The sequence below is a fragment of the Mesocricetus auratus genome, unplaced genomic scaffold (assembly GCF_017639785.1).
Source record: "Mesocricetus auratus isolate SY011 unplaced genomic scaffold, BCM_Maur_2.0 Super-Scaffold_100011, whole genome shotgun sequence".
In the NCBI taxonomy this organism is placed as follows: Eukaryota; Metazoa; Chordata; class Mammalia; order Rodentia; family Cricetidae; genus Mesocricetus; species Mesocricetus auratus.
Window position 1 is genome coordinate 44,157,520 of NW_024429195.1, and position 16,594 is coordinate 44,174,113.

At 46.7% G+C, this 16,594-nt stretch overlaps 1 long non-coding RNA gene across 2 annotated transcripts in view; it reads left to right on the forward strand.

Moving 5' to 3' along the window:
* The first annotated feature begins 1,151 nt into the window (after positions 1-1,151).
* Positions 1,152-16,594, forward strand: part of LOC110342741 — a 31,133-nt gene continuing 15,690 nt past the window's right edge. For both annotated transcript variants that reach the window (XR_002384907.2, XR_002384906.2), the window contains exons 1-2: positions 1,152-1,250; positions 1,524-1,695. This is a non-coding gene — a long non-coding RNA (uncharacterized LOC110342741). The remainder of the gene's footprint in view (positions 1,251-1,523; positions 1,696-16,594) is intronic.

Here is a 16,594-nt window from a genome sequence, read left to right on the forward strand (position 1 = left end):
TTTGATCTCCCCTGGAATTTCTTTTGTGGCCAAACAGTTCCTAGGAGCCAAGTATCTAGGAGGCTAGGGGGGTCTGGAGTTTCCTTGTGTCAGAGGCCTACATGTCTTTTCTGTCCTGTCATGGCTGCTAAAGCAGGGGACTGACTGGGGTGCTGGCCCCTTTATTTTTAAATTATTGGAAGTGAAGCCTTTGAGTTTAGTTTACCTTTCAATGTTACCCTTTAAATGTTCACAGCACACAGAAGGACTTCCCCATCACCAATCCTTAAGAGTGCTTTGTTTCAGGGTCTGGAGAGATGGCTCAGTGGTTAAGAGCACCGACTGTTCTTCCAGAGGTCCTGAGTTCAATTCCGGACACCCACATGGTGGCTCACAACCACCCTAAGTGAGATCTGGTGCCCTCTGCTGGCCTGAAGAAGATTGTATACATAATAAATAAATAAAATATTAAAAAAAAGAGTGCTTTGTTTCCGCAGTGAGACTCCTTGAACAAAATTAAGCTTCTATTTGCAAGTGGTTATCAAATAGACATAGCTTCTGAGTTAGGGATGGAGCAGGTGTCCACTTCTCTCAGCTCTAGGGGCCCCTCTGGTGTAGACCATGCTGGCCCTGTGCGCACCGCCTCAGTCTGAGTTCATATGTGTATAAATGTTTGCTGTTGACTCAAGGACATCGTTTTCTTGGTGTCCCCTTGGCCCTTATATTCCTCCCCTCTCCTTTTCCACAGCTTTCCCGGAGCCCTGAAGGGATTTGATGGAGATATCCTGAGTGTCCGAAGGCCTCTCACCCTCCGTGTATTGTCTGGCTGTGGTGGTTGTGCCCAAATCCTGAACCCCCAAATCACCAAGAGATCCATTCTGAAGCAAAAGCAAAGAGTCTCTTATTGTTGTTGAAGGAGCTAACTGCATTAGCTCGGGCCTTTCCTCTGTTCAATACGATGGATGGCGGGAGAAGGACCCAGGGGAGCCTCGAGGTGGGGAAGTTATTGGGCAGCAGAAGGGGAGGGTCTAGGGTTACGTAACAGTCTCGGGATTGGTGAGCGTCTGGGCTTGGGCCACCTGTCTTGTGTTGATTGGTCAATGGTTGTTATGGCCCGTAGGCCCTCCCAGGGCGGTCGCTATGCTCTGCACGTCACTGTTGTGCCACTTGTACCTTAAAGCACATCCAGAGTCCCCCCAGCTAACCTCTGATTGGCTCCTTGCCACGTGGAGGGTATCCGAGCTCCTAGTGACCAGGGCAGACCCAGCAAGGTCAGACATGTGCTGAGTCAGAGGCCTGCCTGTCTTTTCTGCAGCCTGTCATGGCTGGTAAAGAGGGGTGGGGGTGGGGGCTGGTCCCTTCGTGGTCTCTGTGTGTTTGCCCATCTGCTGCAGAAGGAAGCTTCTCTGACAATGGCTCAGCAAGGCACTGATCTGCTTCCCTGGCTGGGGTGTCATTTTAACCCTTCATCTTTCTCTTCGCCCCAGCCTTTGCTTCCTCACCGACAACACGTGTGATGTTTCAATTTTCCTCACTCTCTGCAGAGAGCTGTCTCCTGCCAACGTCAATCTGGTTGGCTTGGGTTTGTGTCGTTAATTTTCCAAGATGACTCTTTTTTAACGTCGTTCGTCCTCTCCATCTTGAATGATGACTAAAGTCTGGACTCTACCCTCCTGGTAGTGTGGATGGCTCCACCGTCATCCTGTACCATTTTAGGTAAGAACTCGGGGCCATTGTCAGATTATAGAGTGGCAGCAAACCTCAAGCTGGGTATTATTTCTTTTTATTAAGATGGGAGTTACTGCCCAGCGGCAATGGCACTTGGACGACCCACCCCATGTTGATTGGTCAATGGTTGTTATGGCCCATAGGCCCTCCCAGGGCGGTTGCTATGCTGTGTGCATCACTGTAGTGCACTTGTTAGTAAAGCATAGCCCCGCCAGCTAACTTCTGATTGGTTCCTTGCTATGAGGAAGTCCCGCCAGCTAACTTCTGATTGGTTCCTTGCTATGAGGAAGTCCCGCCAGCTAACTTCTGATTGGTTCCTTGCTATGAGGAAGTCATCTGACCTCCTAGTGACCAGGAGGGGCAAGGTCATGTTAGCCTGTCGTGGCTGCTATAGTGGGGGTGAGGGTGGGGGGACGGGAGAAGGGGGTGGGGGTGGTCCCTTCAACAGGAGTTTGTTGTGGAATAATCTTTTTGTACACTGTGAAGACGTGTCACTCTGACTGGTTTAATAAAAAGATGAATGGCCAATAGTGAGGCAGGATCACTGGGCACAGAGGACCCTGGGGAGAAGAAAACATGCCAGGAGTCACGGAGGAAGCAGGGTGGGTAGTATAATAAAGCCAAAGTAAGTTAATAGAATGGGTTAATTTAAGTTATAAGAACGGTTAGGAAAAAGCTTAAGCTAAGGCCTAGCTTTCATAATAATGCACGTCTCCATGCCATTTTTTGTTTTGTGAGCTGGTGTAGTGACCAGTCCCCCATTTTAGCAGCCATTACAGGCTAACATGTGCTTGCATGACCTTGTCGCCCCTGTCCTGGTCATTAGAAGGTCAGATGCCTTCCTCACGGCAAGGAACCAATCAGAAGTTAGCTGGCGGGGCTGTGCTTTACGACTCTGGGTGTGCTTTACAGACAGTGCACAATTGTGATGCGCAGAGCATAGCAACCACCCTGGGAGGACCTATGGGCCATAACAACCAGTTGACCAATCAACACAGGGCAGGTCACCCAAACCTGGAAGCACACCAATCCTGAGACTGTTTCATACCCCTAGACACTTCCCTTACGCTGCCCTTTAAGATCCCTGCCTCGAGGTTGCTTGGGGTCTTTCTCCAGCCATTCGCCATGGTGGTGGGGTGAAGGGCCCGAGCTAATCGGGTTAGCTCGTTAAACATCTACAATAAAAGACACTTTGCTTTTGCATCGAAATGGGCCTCTTGGTTATTTTGGGGTTCAGAATTTGGGCACAACTCTGGAAGCCTAAACATGAGTTCTTGGGAGCCAGGGTTACCTGATGTGGGTTCTTGGACTGAAACCCAGGTCCTCTGCAAGAGCAGTGAATGTTCTTAACTGCTGAGCTGTCTCCAGCATCGTATTTGACCTTTTTAGTAGGTGTCACATGGGCAAAGTCTATCTGCAAGTCTTTCCAGGAACTACTGCTTTTTCTTGGAAGGTTGGAAAGAGCAGTGTCATAACTTATCCTCAGGAAGGACTTTTGGCAGAAACTCAGTACACAGACCAGGCTGGCCTGGCACTCACAGAGATTCACCATGCCTGTGTCATGGCTACTGGCATAAAATACTTTTTTTTCCCCTAAAAAAAACAAACAATTTTATTATTGTTCTTATTTTAACTTTTTAAAAACATTTAATTAAAATATAGTTACATCATTTTTCCTGTCCTATATCCTCCCTTCAGTTTCTTTGATAGCCTCTTTCTTCCCCCTGATTATTAGTCATGTATATCTATATGTATATGCATGCATTTGTATAAATACAACTTGTTGAGTTCATTTTTGTTGTTTGTATGCATATGGTTTCCGGGCTGAGCACTTTGTATTGGACAACCAGTTAGGGCCTCCTCCCTGGGAAAGGCTACCTCTTCCTCTCTCATAATCATTAGCTGCCTGGGGATCCTTCTCTGGAGTGTGACCCTCCTGAGGTTTTCTTCCTTCTGAATTAGTATGCCTGTTGACATTGCCATTACTTAGATGTCGTTTATGTAGGAAAATTAAATTCTTATATGCGTAGGTGAGTGTCTGTGTTCGGGTTTGCATATAAATGAGTACAGTGACTCTGAAGCCAGAGAAGGGGTTGTGTTCCCTGGAACTGATGTTATAGGCTGTTGTAAACGGCTTCAGATGGGTGTCACGGACAAAACTCAGGTTGTCTGCAAAAGCAGTGTGCTTCCTTAACTACTGAGCCATCTCTCCAGACCTGTGAAAATAATTTTGGTTCTGAGGCCAGAAGGCATGTCCCACTTCCTGCCTGGTTCTGCTCCTGGCAGGGGTCTTTTCTGGCTGGCATAAATAACTGCAGCTGAGTGCAAACTGCTTTTAGATTTCTGCTTTGTCTGCAGAGAGCCATGCTACTCAGTAAAGAAATGTTTGGCTGAATCTGACGTCCTCATCTAGCCTTTCTCCTCCAGCTTGAAAGCTGAGAGCATCACAGAAGACCAGAGGTGGCGCACACCTTTAATCCCAGCACTGTGAGTTCTAGGCCAGCCTGATCTACAGAGTGAGTTCCAGGCCAGCCGGGACTACACAGTGAGACCCTGTCTTGAAAAACAACAACAACAACAAAAAGACTAGGGTATTTTTAAAAATTTCTTATTAATTTTATTTTACGTGTATGAGTATTTTGTCTGCCAAGCTTAGACAGTAAAGGAAAAAGCTGGTCAAGATGTAATTGAGTGAGGCAGGATGTTCCAGCCCCAGTAAGCTGAAGAACTTGGTGGCTTTGGCCACGTGGTTCTGGAGTTAAGGATAAAAGAAATGTGATGGGGGATGTCTTTCTGTATGCTGTAAATATATGTTTCTCTTATTGGTTGATGAATAAATGCTGATTGGCCAGTACCCAAGCAGGAAGAATAGGCGGGGCTACCAGACTAGGAGAAAGCAGGTCAGAGAGAGACACCATGTAGCTACCGGGAATATAGGATGCTGGGTATTTTCTGGTAATCCAAGACCATGTGGAGATACACAGATTAATGGAAATGGGTTAACAGTTAAGAGAGAGCTAGCCAATAAGAGGCCTGGGGGTGCTGGATGCATGACTGTTGAAAATGGTCTCCAAAGGGAGTAGCCAAGCATCTGTGAGGGCAGACATCAGATAGACTGGACAGCATGGCATGGAACAATGCTACGGCCATCTCAGGAATAAAGAGCACGGACGAGGGATTTTACCCACCAGAGCTGCCAGGATTGTCACACTATTCGTGAAGTAAAAAGTCTGAAGGCTGGGACCAGATACAAACTGAGGGCTCTATGTAGATATATCAAGTATATTTTTATCACGTGAAGACTCACAAATGAATAGATACTCATAGAGTAAAAGAATACACATTTGTATCTGGGGCAGATAGCCCCTGGGGGGACACCCTATTGTGTGTTACATGTGCTTATCAGAGGGGAAAGCAGAAAAAAGAACATTGGCAGTGAGGAAGTAGATTTAACCAGTGTGTGTGTGTGTGTGTGCGCGTGTGCGTGTGTGTGTGTGCGCGCGTATGATGTGTGTGGTGTGTGTGTGTGTATGTGATATGTGGTGTGTGTGTATGATGTGTGGTGTGTGTGTGTATGTGATATGTGGTGTGTGTGTGTATGTGATATGTGGTGTGTGTGTGTGTGTGGTGTTTGTGTGTGTGGTGTGTGTGTATGTGGGGTGTGTGTATGTGGGGTGTGTGTGTGGGGTGTGTGTATGTGGGATGTGTGTGTGTGTGTGTGTGGTGTGTGTGTATGTGGGATGTGTGTGTGTATGTGGGATGTGTGTGTGTGTGTGTGGTGTGTGTGTATGTGGGGTGTGTGTGTATGTGGTGTGTGTGTGTGTGGTGTGTGTGTATGTGGGGTGTGTGTATGTGTATGTGGTGTGTGTGTATGTGGGATGTGTGTGTGTGTGTGGTGTGTGTGTGTGTGTGAGCTCACTCACAAGAGTATGTACAAGAACAAAGGGAAAGTGAGGGACCAGCAAGAGGGGACCATGCTGTATGTAGACTATGAAAATTTCAGGAAGATCCAGAGTCAAAAAAATGTTTTGATGGCTCCTTTAACATAGAAAGTCATCCTGTGGCTTGTGTCTTATTGTCCTATGTCTTTTCCCCAGAGCAGGACAAACCGGCTCTTTTAAAATTGTAGCATGATGAGAAAGAGAGAGACCTATGGTATCTAGGGAAGATTCCAGAACGGTCTTTATTGTCCGGTCCCTTCACGGCTGGTGATTTTATGACAGGGTGGTTTTGAACCACGTCCTGGCCTGGGGGAAGTGAGCACTAGCCCTAGCTCTGGGGCTGCCATTGCAAAGGAGCGACACGCAAGGGCTCTGTAAGCTAGTCATGGAAATGTCCCCTCTGTAAGCTAGTCATGGAAATGTCCCCTCTGTAAGCTAGTCATGGAAAGGTCCCCTCTGTAAGCTAGTCATGGAAATGTCCCCTCTGTAAGCTAGTCATGGAAATGTCCCCTCTGTAAGCTAGTCATGGAAATGTCCCCTCTGTAAGCTAGTCATGGAAAGGTCCCCTCTGTAAGCTAGTCATGGAAAGGTCCCCTCTGTAAGCTAGCCATGGAAAGGTCCCCTCTGGTAACTTCAAATTTGTCTGTGAAATGGGCAGCCCACGGCTCTGCAGGAGCAGGGAGCAGAAGACAAGGGTAAAGGTAGGAGCAAGATTCAGTGTAGGGAGGGAGGGAGCTGGTTAACGCAGAGAGGTTTTGATGAAGGTGTGTGAAGCAGGGAGCTATATGGGCTTGGTTCTCTGGCATGTCCCAAGTGCAGAAAAAATTGTGTCACTTAAAAAATCTATATGCAGGCATTGGAGACATGGTTCAGCAATTAGGAGAGCTTGCTGCTCTTCCAGAGGACCCAAGGTCGGTTCCCAGCACCTGACTCAGGCGGCTCACAGCTGCCTGTAACTCCAGCTCTAGGGGAGCCAACACCTGCTTCTGGCTTCTGCTAGAACCTGCACAATGTGGCATATAGGCACACAGACACATAAATAGAAAATAAAAATAATCTTAAAAGAATCTAAATGGAATGAAGTCATCCCCAGGTACTACTGAGAGCTGACTCAAGTGGCTGGAGAGTATGAGTTTCTGTGTCACCAAAGTTCTCAGTGGTACGGTTTTTATCCAAGAGGCCTAGCCGCTTCCTGGAGAGGATGTGGAAGGGGCAGAGTAACGGGGAGTTGAAAGCACAAGGAGGGGGTGATTTGGATGATGGCTGTGTTGTGTCCATAAATTCTGTCTTGCAGAAGGATTGAAGCCATGCAACAGGATTCAAGCAGAGGGGGTTTTTCATTAGGGAAAGGGATGATAAAAAGGGGAAAGGGAAGGGGAGAAACTGGCTTCCAGAGACAAGCAGCAGGAGAGAGGAGAGAGGGACAGAGAGAGGGGAACAGACAGAGAAGGAGGGGGAGAGGGGAAGAGGGGGGAGAGGGAGAGGTGAGGAGGGGGAGAGAGGGAGAGAGAGAGAGGGAGAGAGAGAGGGAGAGAGAGAGGAGAGAGAGAGGTGGGCAGGGCCCTTTAAAAGGGAATGTAGTGAATGTGCACAGGTGGTGCTCTTAGTGGCTACAGCTGAGGGCGCATCCTGTCAGAACCCCAAGGACGTGTAGGTCAACAGTCAGTGCCATCTACCTAAAGCCACAAGCAAACAGCACAGGCACAAGCTGTCACCTGCTGCCCCTTTGCAATCATTCAGAAGGAGACCGTGACAAACACTTGTTAAGAAGAGGGATTCCATATTGCCCCAGTATTCCTCAGCAGAGTTTTTCAATTCACTAAATGGCACATGGCAGTTTCTAGTTAGAAGTCAAATGCACATTCCCAGCTCTGCCCAGGAGTCATTCCGGTAGAGCCAGGACAGAGAATCCAGGAAGAGATTGCAAAGGGTTAACATTTTGGTGTGCAACATTATTCTCAAAGACAGAGCAGTTAAAGAAGAAATGCCCAAGCAAGTGACAAAATTAGAACATTGTGTAACCTCTTTCTGTATCTCAATATCATTCTCGGTTTTGCTGTCCCCTCACCCCCAAACCCCTGTCAGGTTGACCAGTAATGAGGCTCCAGCCAAAATGGTTCTGGGTTGGCTTAAACCAATCACACTGCTTCAGGGCTGGGAGGGGAGAGGCATTAATATCTACTTTCTCTTGTTTTTCCATAATGAAAAGACTTCTTAGTAGTGGATGTATCATGCTTCAGGTAAAGAAATAGATTTCTGCTGGGCGGTGGTGCTTTTAATCCCAGCACTTGGGTGGTAGAGGCAGGCGGATTTCTGTGAGTTCAGCCAGCCTGGCCTACAGAGCAAGTGCCAGGGCAGCCAGGGCTACACAGAGAAACCTTATCTCAAAAAAACAAAAAAGAAAAAAACCCCACAAAAAACAAAAAAAAAACAAATAGATTTCTAGTCCCTCTTCATCTTTGTCCAGCCCTTTGCTGAGATTCCGGCAAATTTCCTGCTCACAAAGCTAACTGTAGCTTTTAACCCACAGCCCTGAAAGGAAGGAACACATCTTCCCTTGTCCCTTCTTCCTGTGGTCAGATAAGGAGACGTGGTGATGAGCTGTGTCAGAACGAGTGGACAATGCAGCACCAAGCCACCAAGGGCAACCATCTGAGGAACTGGGGCCCTCACCCACCCTGGATGGCTTTGTTAAATGGCTGCTGTAACAGCCCCCAGGCCTCAGCTGACACCATGATGGAAGTACCATTCAGGCCTTGGTACCCCGCAGGTAGACGTCACCACCTGTCCAAACAAAGACCTGATTCATCAACGTCCATGCAGTTCCGGGGAAGTCCCCAGATGTACTAACTGTGAGTTCTGGTCTACAGCTCTGCTTTGCTCTGCTGTTCTTGCTTGCTGAAGTCAACCAGGATGTAGTCTTGGTGCTTAAAAACCCACCCCAAGGAAGGTTCAAGGTGGCACTTGGGTCCCGAACACCCAGTGTAGTCACCAGGCCACTAATTAAGATGTTTCTTTTGGTTGGAGCCTGTGTCTGAGTGGTCTTCTCTGCTGGATACCTTACGACACTGCCAGACATCTGAATCATGGTTGCAATTAAAACGCACACATGCACTGAAAGCACATGTTATGTGACCCAGGCCCTTCTCTGCACAGCTGCCAGGAACTGCAGCGAGCATTTGACACTGTGGCTTCGAATAGACCATTACACTTATTGGAATAGTAAATACCTGAAAATCAAGCCACTTCCCCTTGAAAATTTGGAATATTAAGAGGTATGAATGAGACTGTCAGTGGTGGCGCACATCTTTAATCCCAGCACTGGGGAGGCAGAGGCAGGCGGACCTGGTCTACAGAGCGAGTTCCAGGACAGCATCCAAAGCAATACAGAGAAACCCTGTCTCAAAAACCAAAAACCAACCAAACAAACAAAAAGGTATGAATTTCCACGTCTTTATTAATTTTCCATTTTATTTCTAAAGTAGCTATTTTTTCCCCTTGAAGGTGAGGTGACCCAGATGTCACAGTCCTGGCTCTACCTCCCAAGTGCTGGCCCGTTGATGCTTCTCATTTCCACTTATTTATTTATTTATTTATTTATTTATTTTGGTTTTCTGAGACTGGGTTTCTCTGTATTGTTTTGGAGGATGTCCTGGAACTTGCTCTGTAGACCAGGCTGGCCTTGAACTCAAGAGATCCACCTGCCTCTACCTCCCGAGTGCTGGGATTAAAGGCGTGCACCACCAACACCCAGCTTCCACTTATTTTTAAATGACATTGGGGATTAAGCTTAGAGTTACACACTCACACTGAACAAATGTTTTGTCACAGGGTCACATCTCCAGCTCATTGTTGTGGTTTATTTTTTTAAATTGAGATTTATTTCACATTCCATAAAACCCACCCTTTCAGGTATGCAATTTATGCCTACAGCAAATCTTAAAGGCTGTGAGATTGTTATTACCTAGCTCCAGAACGTTCTATCTGCCCTTTGAGGGACCCTGTAGCAATGAGCTTTTAGGACTGTTCCCCATGGCCAGTCTCAAAGGACTTCCTACTAATGGCCAGGCAAAAGGAAGCCAGGTCTTCCAGATCAAGAAGAACAAGACAATGTAGGGTTCAAAGTTCCCTGCAGCAGGTACCTTTACACCTGGTGCACGGTGTACACTGACCCCTAGAAGGCAGAGAAGCTGAAGCAGCCCTCCCCCTGGCTTGGCAGGGAAGGGCTGGCACAAACCAGACACCCTCCCTTAACACACTGCAGTGGGCTAAAGATCCCCCAAAGAACACACACAAAAGAAAAGGACTCTCCAGCCATTAGTAGTTTTTCCCAGCAGCCCTAGGCTACAGTGAATCTATAATCTAGTTTCTGTCATTGTCCCTTGACTTGGCACATGTATTCCATATAATTGGAATCACATTTGTCACAGACAGGTAGCTGGAATTCTTTATCTGGACAGAAACCTTGGAACAGTAACTAGGGCTGACTGTCCCGAGTTGCAGACTCTCAAATTGGGCTTCCAACCCCAGAACTATGTCTTCAAGCTTTCAAAGCCACTCAAGGCAGAATTTTAATGCTGTCAGCTCTTAATATGAATACCAGGTGTCTGGAGTTACAGTTCCTGAGCTTTGTGTGTTGGGACCCACGACTCCATAGCTCTTGTCTGCCAGCTCAAACACTTCTCTTTTTTTTCTTTTTTCTTTTTCTTTCTTTTTTCTTTTTTTTTTTCTTTTGGTATTTCGAGATAGGGTTTCTCTGTATTGTTTTGGAGGCTGTCCTGGAACTCGCTCTGTAGACCAGGCTGGCCTCGAACTCACAGCGATCTGCCTGCCTCTGCCTCCTGAGTGCTGGGATGAAAGGCGTGTGTCACCAACGCCCGGCAAGCTCAAACACTTCCAATAGGCCGGGCTTTCAGTATTTGTACTTTAAGATCCTATCTGTAGCTATTCACAATATTTCTCCTCCTTAATACTCAATCACCATTTTAATCTTGCCTTCTTTTAGGTTTTTTGTTTGTTTTTGTTTTTTGACAGTGTCTCACTATGGCTGTCCTGGAACTCACTGTGTAGACAAGACTGGCCTCATTCTCACAGAGATCCACCTGTCAAACTTGGGAATTTTAGGAATTAGCCACCAAGCTTGGCTCCTTGCAGGTCTGTCCTTGGTTATCTCTGGAATCTTTGGTGGCAATCTAGAGTTATAGCTCTTTTGTGGGCAGGATGGGGGCAAGATCTTATACAGCCCATGCTGGACTTGAACCGGCTATATAGCCAAGATACCCTTGAATTCCCGACTCTGCTTCCTCCATATTTCAAAAGCTTGGTGGACTGGCTCGTGCTTTATTTCTGAGATTTCACCGTAGAGAGCTTAGCCCTTGTTAGCTCTTGGTAACTCAGCTACTTTCTCAGTGTTGATATTGTTATCACCGCCAGACGTGGAAGTCAGAGTCCCGTCTGCTTTTTGTGTCTCGCCTGCTCAACTCATGATAAAAATCACAGAGACTACCAGGGAGACTGCTGAGCCTGAGGTTGCTACATTGGGGCGGAGGTAGCACAGCGGTGAGAAGCCTCCTAGACTAAGCTGGAAATAGCGAAAACAGCCCGCATTATGAGAGGGAAGAAGCATACAGCGATGAAAGGGACATGGCGTGCTTGTCTGTGGATTCTCATCCCACCAACCACAGCCCTGGATGTGGACAGTTGTCTTTTCCACCAGTTGCAGGCATCACAAACATACCGGTCACAGGTCAAGTTTACCAATTAATCCCGGGAAAGTGCGCCACCTCCTGTCGTAAGTGAGAATAGCCGCAGGTGTGCGGGGTCATCTAAGTATGTTATTAATTGTCTTTGCTGGGTAGGAGTACTCCAGTGCCCGTGCAAGGTGCCTGGAGTGATCAGCTGGGATACACTGTCCTCAGGCCATCTGTGAAGTGCTCAGAGTAGCCACAGTGTTATGAGGACAGCCAGGCTGGTCTCCAAAAGAGAGGCTGTTCAGTTGACAGCTCCCGGCCCAAGGCAGGGAAGTACAGGAAGTGTGTGATGTCTGCCCATCCAGCAGCAGCTTAGCGTACTTCAGGGAAAGAAGCCACTAAAGGGCACTTACAATAAAGACCCAACGTTAACTTTTTTTTTTTTTTGAGATGGGGTCGTACTATGCAACCCTGGCTGGCCTGGAACTCACTCTGTACACCAGGCTGCCCTGTAGACCAGACACCTCCCTTCCTTTGCTGCTCAGGAGCTGGACTGAAGGCAAGCTCGTTTTCAGGCTGCATTGCACACTGTATAGACAGAGCGCATTTTGCTCCTCCATTCGTTAGCTGCCAGACATTTCTGTGGCTTTTTATTTTTTTAGCTGTTATGAAAGTGTAGCTGCTAACAGTTATGTACAAGTTTTGTGTGAACATGTTTTCAATTCTCTATCAGACTCAATGGTGAGTCATAGGATGATGAATCTAAGTTTACCTTTCTAGGATAATATCAGTGGGTTTCCCAAAGCAGCTGCCCCATTGGGTGGAGTTAGCTTTACTATGTGTCACATTTGAGCCAAAATCAATATGTTTGTGGTACTTAATTTTCTTGGCTGTTGTTTTGTTTTGTATTTAGTCCCTGACTGGATGGTTACGATAATATTTTAATATTTTCCAGCCAGGCATGACGGCACTCATTATAGTTTTAGCACTCAAGATTCCCCATCCCCTGAGCTTCCAGCCTAGAGCAAAGTGACTCCACCCTGTGACAAGCCACAGCTTCCTTCTGAACAAACAGAGCCACCCTCTTTCTCTTCCCACCTTGGGAGGACACCGAGGAGTCAACACTTGGTGACATTCATCAGAGTGTGACATTCGCAGTGTCCCTCTCTGGAAAGGGGTTGTATAGTTGACAAAACAAACAACACACACCCTCTTCCGAGTCTCGGTGGAAAGGGATCCCACTCATTATCTGTGTTCCAAAGGCAGACGACACTCATGCCTTCAGTGATGATTCCCCGTGGCAGTGCCAGGCTTACTAAATGTCTCTGTGGCTGAGATCTGGGGCGGCGTTGTGTTGACTGACCTCATGTGTTATGATAAGGCACAAAGGGGACCTTGGTGGGAACCTTGGCGGATTCCATGGCAGGCCCGGGTGACCGAGGAGGGGACAAACATGCAGACAGAGCTTAGAAGATTTATTGGGGGGGGAGACGATGAAAGAGAAAAGAGGTAAAGAGACACAGAGAGGGGATAGAAGAGAAGAGGGAGACAGGAAAAGTCCTGTTGCCCCAGGGGAACAGCAGGAGGGAAAGAGAGCATAAGTGGGCTGGGTCTGTCTTATAAACGGGTCCTTTGCACCTGCATGCAGACTACACAATCATGGAGCCCTGGGCTGACCAGGGTACCGCCTGAGTGCATTCTACCAGATGACAGGGGCAGGCCAGCATAATGCCTGAATCCTTACATCATGTAGTTCTTCGAAGTTTGTCTAGGGTATTCAGGGACCACAGGAAATCAACACTTCAGGTCTTTTGCCCTTCACCAGTCTCTCCAACGGCTCCTGACGTGGATTGCACACTCCATCCCGTGACCTCAAGCGCCACCCTCCCCGTCAGCTTCCACCAGTTTGCTGGGATGTCACATTTTGGACTCAACACTTGGCCCTAGTAGTTGCTTTAGCATTCTTGTTTGAGTTTCTGAGAACTCTGCAGGGGCCAGCCCAGGACTAGGGCAGCTGACCCTGCAGGATCAAGCATTATTATCCTAGGCTCAATAGTCACACAGTGACATCCCTGCCCACATACTCTCCCGACCCCAATTTCCATTCTGATGCTATACAAATGCTTAGCTCCAATCTCTCCTGATAAATCTCTAAACAATCCTGCAGGCATTGGCCTGAGGCGTTCACGCTCTTTGTGAATTCTTCCTTGTGTCTTACTCCAGACAACTGGCCAGTCCCGCTGTCCTTGGACTCAGAGGCCTGTTCATTTACTGGCAGTGCAGCATCCTTACAGACTGCCTGGAACATCTCCCTTCCTCCCCCTTCCACTGACTGACCACATGCCAACCCAAGGACTTTCCCTCTATTCACTAGTATCTTCGATTTGAAAGACACCAGGATTTGGGAGAATAGACCTCATTTTAAAGGCAATAAATGCTTTGTGCATGTGTGTGTGTGTGTGTGTGTGTGTGTGTGTGTACGTGTTCACACGGGTATGAATGCACTTGGAAATGTGTGTGGAGGCCAGAGGACAATTGAGAGCTGTCCTCAGAAATGCGGTCCCTCTCTTTTGAGACAAGGTTTCTCATTGGCCTGGATCTTACCAGTTAGGCTGGGATGACTGGCCAGTGATTCTCAGGAATGGGATTACAAACACCTGCTACTATGCCCAGTGTGTTTCTATGTGGGTTCTGGGGTTGAACTCAGGTCCTTGAGTTTGCAGGCAAGTGAGTTAGTGACTGACCTACTATGTACCTGGCCCAATGGATTCTTCTTGTTAAATTTAATAATGTATTTTTAAAAAGATCTATCTGTCTATCTGTCTATCTATCTATCTACCTACCTACCCACCTACCTATTTTGTTGAGACAGAGTTTCTCTGTGCAACAGTCCTGGCTGTCCTGGAACTCACTTTGTAGATCAGGCTGGCCTAGAACTCACATAGATCCACCTGCCTTTGCCTCCCATATGATAGCGTGGGTGAATCTATTCTTTTTTTTTTTTTTTTTTGAGAGCATATTAACCGTAGTTTACTATAGTGAGACCAAAAGCGGGGGAGACAGACATGAGAGAGACAGAAGATGAGAGAGGATGAGATAGAGAGAAAGACGAGAGTAAGAGAATGAGATGGAGAGAGAGGAAGACAAGAGTAAAAGAGGATGAGATGACAATGAGAGTAGAATCTAGTCTTTTTCATGCAGTTCCTGATGTGGCCAGAAGAGGGCATAAGATTCCCCTGGAATTGGTGCTGCTGACAGTTTTGTGCTGCTATGTGGTTTCTGGGAACTGAACTCAGGTCATCTACAAAAGCAACAAATTCTCCTGCCAAGCCATCTCTCCAGCCCCTTTTAGTTCTTTTAGGTCAAAGGCAAGAAATTAGACTGTTATAATTTTTGTTTGTTTTTTGTTTTGTTTTGTTTTTTCAAGACAGAGTTTCTCTGTGTAGCCCTGGCTGTCCTGGAACTCACTTTGTAGACCAGGCTGACCTTGAACTCAGAGATCTTCCTGCCTCTGCCTCCCAAGGGCTGGGATCAAAGGTGTGCACCACCACTGCTTGGTAGTTGTTCTAATTTCTGTTGATGTCACTTATTGACCACTATTTCTTTCCTGATTTGGTTCCCAGCATGATGGCTAAGACATTCTTTGTCCTAGATGGAGCATAAGAAGGGCAGTAAACAGTGGCAGGAAGGTCAATTTAAGTGATAAGGACATTCAAAACCAAGCAAATAGAAACAATTATTAACTCTAGAAAAAACAACATGTGGGACTTGGAAACCATTGCATAATGACTATGTTGTGATACTGCAAATCATTCTGCCCAGTTTTTAGCCTTTTATTTTGGAAGGGGAGGAGCTGATCGATGAGATAGATTGAAATATCATGGTCCCTAAGAAGAATCAGTAGAAAATGATAAATACCCCAAGGAAGGCGTGCGCCACCAATGCCTGGCGTCTCTGTGTCTTTATAGAACTGCAGACTCATGTCACTTAATTAAGGAGACACATTCAGAGAAAGGTCAGAGGGAGGTCATCCTTGCACTAAGGACATGGAGTGTGTCATACAAACTTGGTTGGCCATGACATCACCAGGTGACATAATCTTATGGGACCCGATCATATGTGGTCCATCATTGGTGGAGACCTTGTCATGTGGCATACAACAGTGTCTGGCTGTCTGAGTGGCCCCATTATATTTGTAAAAACTATACTTTCAAATGCAGTGAGAGAGAAGGGTTTCCTCATTTTTAGAAGCAATCTTGTGCTGCAAAACTTGAATTTGTGGTTTGGGGAAAGTACCAGAACTATAAAGAACAGAACAGTGAGTACCTCAGTTCCCAAAGATAACTGCGGTGAAGACTGCAGCTAAGAATGTTTCTTCCCGGTCCAGCACATCACCCAATCTTTTGCAGCTCAAGATTCAGTTGAACTCAGCCCATGGCAGGCATTACACGCAGTCACCTGTTAGGTGCTAAGAGCAAGATGCAGCCCCTGTCCTTTTATTCTGATAAAGGTTAGATTTACAAGTGAAGGATTAGCAACATTTTTGATTGCCCCAAGACATCTTTGTACTAATTATTTAAAATTACATTTGGTTTTTATTCAGGGGAACAGGGAACTATGGTGTACAGGTAGAAGCCACAGGACAGCTTATGGAATCAGACCTCTCCTTCCTACAGTGTGGGCTCAGGCAATTGAGTCAGGTTGTCTCTTCTCATGACTGCAAACAGCAAGCCCCTTTACCCAGAGTCGACTCTCCAGGCCACCTCCATTTCTTATTAACAAACCAAGGTTGGACTGTTGCGCTTCCCCTTGCAGCCCCAGAAGGAGTGGGAAATGAGGAATTTTGCCAAGGCCAATAATATACTCTCCAAAAGAAATAGACATGGCCCGATCAGCAATCTACTAAGTTTAATTCTTGATATATACTTACCACAAGAGATAACAGGTCTTGACTTGTGTAAGAGTGGAGTCCAGTTATCCTAGTCATGGCTTCAGAATAAAGGTAGAGGGCAGTATAGTCACCCGAAGACTCCCAGATGATTGAGTCCTTGCAACTTTATAATCCTAATAATAACAATTACATCATAGACTGAGCATGGTGGTAAATGCCTGTGATCGCTTAGAAAACTGAGGCAGGAGGATTGTAGCATTGATGAAGGATATAAAATTAGAGAAGGCAAAATGGGTGGGAAAAAATGCTTTGCACCCTGAGCTGCTCGCTGGGCTCTGCAGCCTGCTTATGTGGTTGTAAGATGA